The sequence below is a fragment of the Papaver somniferum genome, chromosome 2 (assembly GCF_003573695.1).
Source record: "Papaver somniferum cultivar HN1 chromosome 2, ASM357369v1, whole genome shotgun sequence".
NCBI lineage: Eukaryota > Viridiplantae > Streptophyta > Magnoliopsida > Ranunculales > Papaveraceae > Papaver > Papaver somniferum.
This window is the reverse complement of record NC_039359.1, coordinates 71421557-71425886: the sequence shown is the minus strand read 5'-3', so window position 1 is coordinate 71425886 and position 4330 is coordinate 71421557. Positions and strand designations below refer to the sequence as shown.

Sequence of the window (4330 nt, the reverse complement as noted above, 5' to 3'; positions counted from 1 at the left end):
AAATTTGCAACCGCATATGTAAGGTTGCGAATAGCAACTGTGCTGGGTTCAAGAGTGTGAAGCACGTGTGTGGCCGCGAACACTATAACTTATAAATACGCCCCAGTCAAACTTTGGTCAAGGCTTATATGTTTTTTTTCCACCCTTTAGTGTTGTCGGGCTTATCTTTCCTTCTCGATTTCTTTCATCTCATTTCTTGGCCACAATTGTTTTTTCACTCTCTTTCATCTCTTCTCGATCTGCTCCGAAGAAGAACTTCAGCTCTGAAGAAATCCAACCAGGTAATCGTTTTTTATTATAATCGTTTTTGATTATAATCTTTTTCGATTTGTGTGTTGTTTTGATCAACCCTAACAACATCTTTTCTGCTACTTCTCTGTCTTGACTTAGAGGTTCAGTTTCAGTTGGGATTTAGGTTTTTGGTTGATTTTGAGCTAGGGTTAACTCATGTTTCATTTAGAACTTGCATCTTAGTTTCCCAGATTTGATTTTGGTTATTTAGTTTGATTTTGCTTTAAATCTGTATTTCATTTGTAGCACGATTCTAGGGTTTCAAATTATATTTGTTCGATTTCTGTATTTTGGGTTTTTTTTCTGGGGTTTCTTCATAAGGGATTTTGTGTTTTAGGTATTCGGTAACTAATTTTGAATCTATAACTTTCAGTAGTCACTTTTCTGCAAATTTAGGAGGTGAAAGAGAAGTGCAAGGAAATAGAAGATGATGAATCATAAAAATTAAGTGATCCCATCTTATTTTGTTGTTTTTCCATTCATTATTATTAGCTTTTTTATCATGAGTTCTGTAATTCCAATTTGGAAAATCAGATTGGATGTATGTGATTCATTTTACAGAGAAACTTTAAAGGGGACACTGCTAACATAAGAAGATTTAGTGGCGCTAGACTTGACAGATAAAGTAAGATCTTTGTTTTTAATCTTCTATGTTTCCTTGCAAATGTATTTGCATTCAATACTTACTAATAATTATATTTATATTTCATCTGATGTGTTGTGATACCTTACAGGGTTTCCACTGTATGATAGCCACAACTTTTCTATCTCGTCTCTTGAATTGTCTTGTTTCTTTTCCTGCTAAGAGTATTTGGTGATAATGAGATATTGAGAGCTTTTGGATTTGAAGTTTAGAAGGTTTCGAGAAAAAACACGACAAGAAAGGGTTTTTAGTTCTTATTGTTCATTTTTACACATTCTTTTTATGGCTTTCTCTTCACCGATATTGGATGTATTTCCTGCTATATGATTAAAATGTGGGCTTTAAGTGCTTGATGTGTGTTAAAACTATTGACTGAATTACATTAGCTGTATTGGGTTTATGGAGCAAGAGAATGCATATTTTCTCCACTTTTTTTGACACTAAATATTTTATTCCATCATTTATCTTTAATTTTTTTCTTGTATTGCCCAGCACAATTTGGTATAATTGCTTGCATGCGATCAATGAATTTCTAGCAGACATGTCATTTACATTGACTACTTGTATAGATATAAATGTTTTTCATTGGTTGTTATTTGTATCTTTCTTTACCATGTGAAAATGGGTATGTGTAATCAAGCTAGTGGTTACAATTGATTGTGAAAAGAAATATAAAGTATGGGTTACTTTACATTTTCCCCCTTACCTTTCGGTTGTTGTATCTTGAGTTTGTATGGTTTGAGCGTGAGTTTATATATCCATAAACACTTGGTGTTTCAGTTATGCAGCTTGAGTCATTGGCTTATTTCTTGTGCATAATAGTTTAACGTTCTTACGTTTCTTGTTTGTATGCTACAACATTGATCAGTTCACACTTAGCCGTACATTGCTTTTCAAAAACGTGCTTATCTGTTGCGGATCCATTTCCATTAATGATATCTTATTCATCTTTTCCCCTTATGCCAGTTTGGTGCATTTTAAACTCTCAAAGAACTTGTAGTGGTCCTACATGACTGCCTTGCAGACATCGATTGGGACTCTTGTTTCCGAAATTGCAAAAGCATTAAAGGTAAGTGAGAGATCGATTGTAGACTACCAATGGGATCGTACTCTATATTCTCTATTATTTTCTGCTTTCCGTTTTTATGATCTTGTTTATCTTTCTCAGGACCAATCTTCTACCTCAAACTTGAAGATCGAGGCTCTCATCTTTACAGGATTTGTTATCTTTTCACATTCACCATCTGTTTTCCATCCTTCTATCAAGGTAAGAAGAACTTTGCCTTATTTAAGATATTTTCTCTGTTTATCAAGTTGGTATGATCAAAGGAAGGAAATCACATGGGTTCAGTTTTCCTCAGAACTCCGTGTTTGTTTGTTTGTCCAGCACTGATTGAAGTGCCAAGGTGACATATGGTGTTATTCTGTGTGGTTCCATCCATTATGAGGCGATGCAATATAAAATTTGAGAATTAACTTAGAAATCTCATTTCATGTTAATTTAGATGATTGCAGCAATGAAGCATATTACACTAGAGGAAAATCCCGAAACAATTGTCAATTATAACACGTCTGAAATTTCTATTTTAAGTATTTGCTTATGATTGGAAACGTGCCATTGCTATCACTTGTAACTGGTATTTCGTTCTTATCGTCATTTGATGGTTTATTAGGTATACTCTTAATGTATGGGATATTGGTGGGAAGAAAACCATTAGGTCTTTTTGGAGGGAACAAACTGATGGTTTTGTGTCTGTAGACAGATAATAATCTTTTGAAGGAAGAGGTAATGTCACTTAATGTTCCTGTCTGACTGTGTCTATGGATTATAAGTACTTTCTATTGCTATTTTGTGTCTGTAGACAGTAATCGTAATTGTTTGTTTTTGTTTTTTTTGCTTTTGCGCACATAGATTTCAAAGGATAAGATGTAGTAAACTTACATTCTTGATGTAGTTAAGTTGTGACAGTAGTCCCTTATACTTCTTATTGGTGCTCCTTGGAAGTGATTACACATACCTCATTATTAATATAACCTGGTTTATTAACTTCGTGGAATGTTTGTTAGTTTCATTTCACCTTTAACTTCATGAATTCGAGACTTTCATTTCACCTTTATTCCTCCACTTAAATTATTAACTTCATGGTATGTTTGTTAGGAAAATGATGTACTCAATCAAATTATTAAGTTCACGGTATGTTTGTTAGGAAAATGATGTACTCAATCGAAGCATTGCATAATTGGAGGCTTAAGTGCAGTATTGCCACCAAACCGACACAATGAAGTAATTGAGGTGTCATGCATCATTCACTTTTTTTTATTGCAGCATTTTTTATGGATTCGGAAGTATTTTACATAGATTCAGTATTTTAGATAGAGTCAGTAGTTGAAATATTTTATTTTAACAGGGTCTCAGGTAGTTGAGTAAAATATGACCATATATACTCTGTTTTGGCAGAATATAACTTAGAACTGTCTAGGATGACACTACATGGATTTCATAATACATCAGCCAGTAGTTTTTGGTATGTCTTAGGGTACATGGAAGCAAAAAAGTGACTCGAACAGGGTAATAGGATTTTGATGATAAGTTTATGTGCTGGTTTTAAGTGCAACAATTTTCATTGCTAGGTCTTTGGATATTTGGATGATGAAAATGTTTGGAAATATTGTATTGGCAGATTGATGTTGGTTTTACAAGAACTTCTGTTTGTTGCAGGATATCTGACATGGAAATGTGCAGGAAGGGTTCTGATCTTCTACAGTATCTTGTTCGGATTGATGAGGCATTTAGGCATTTCTGATGCAGGAAGCGTTTGTTGCCGACAAGCAAAATAGCACTCAAATGCTTCAGCCACTAATTGTAGTTAACAGATGGTACACCGATACACCATTAACTGTATATGAACATCTAATTTCTAGTTTGTTTTTGGGAACGAGCTTGAATCTAATTTTTGACTGTGTGAAGTTGATTTAATGATAATTTTTGTTATATGGATAACTTTTGTGTTCAGTTGTAGAGATGTTGAGTTGAAATAACATTGAGAAACATAATTTTATGAGCCATGGTTTAGTAATGAAGCCGTGGCTTCCTTTTAATCTAAGGCTTCATTCTGAGCCTTTTGTGTTCCTAAAATATTTAGCAACGACAAAACTGTTGCGAATAAACAATTTAGCAACGACAGCAGCTGGTGCGAATCTCGGTTGCTGACCAGGAGTCCCAACGGAGTTATGCCGTTGCGAAAAATTGCAACACGGTGTTTTGCAACAGAAATTCGCCGTTTCAACCCCAGTCAGCAACAGCTAGAATCCGTTGCTAATCCTTAATAAAAAGGTGTAGTGGTCTTTTGATAAATAAAGGTGAACATGAACCAATTGATACACCATACTTATGTT

General features: G+C 34.3%; 1 long non-coding RNA gene across 2 annotated transcripts; it reads left to right on the top strand.

Annotated features, from left to right (window-relative positions):
• The first annotated feature begins 206 nt into the window (after nt 1-206).
• LOC113353506 lies at nt 207-3922 on the top strand. 2 transcript variants are annotated; one of them, XR_003361346.1, is made up of 6 exons: nt 207-281; nt 853-916; nt 1901-2003; nt 2103-2201; nt 2608-2720; nt 3654-3922. It is a non-coding gene; the product is annotated as an uncharacterized LOC113353506 (long non-coding RNA). The 2 variants fall into 2 exon arrangements; XR_003361345.1 differs by having other exon boundaries at nt 213-281; nt 665-916.
• The last annotated feature ends 408 nt before the right edge of the window (nt 3923-4330 follow it).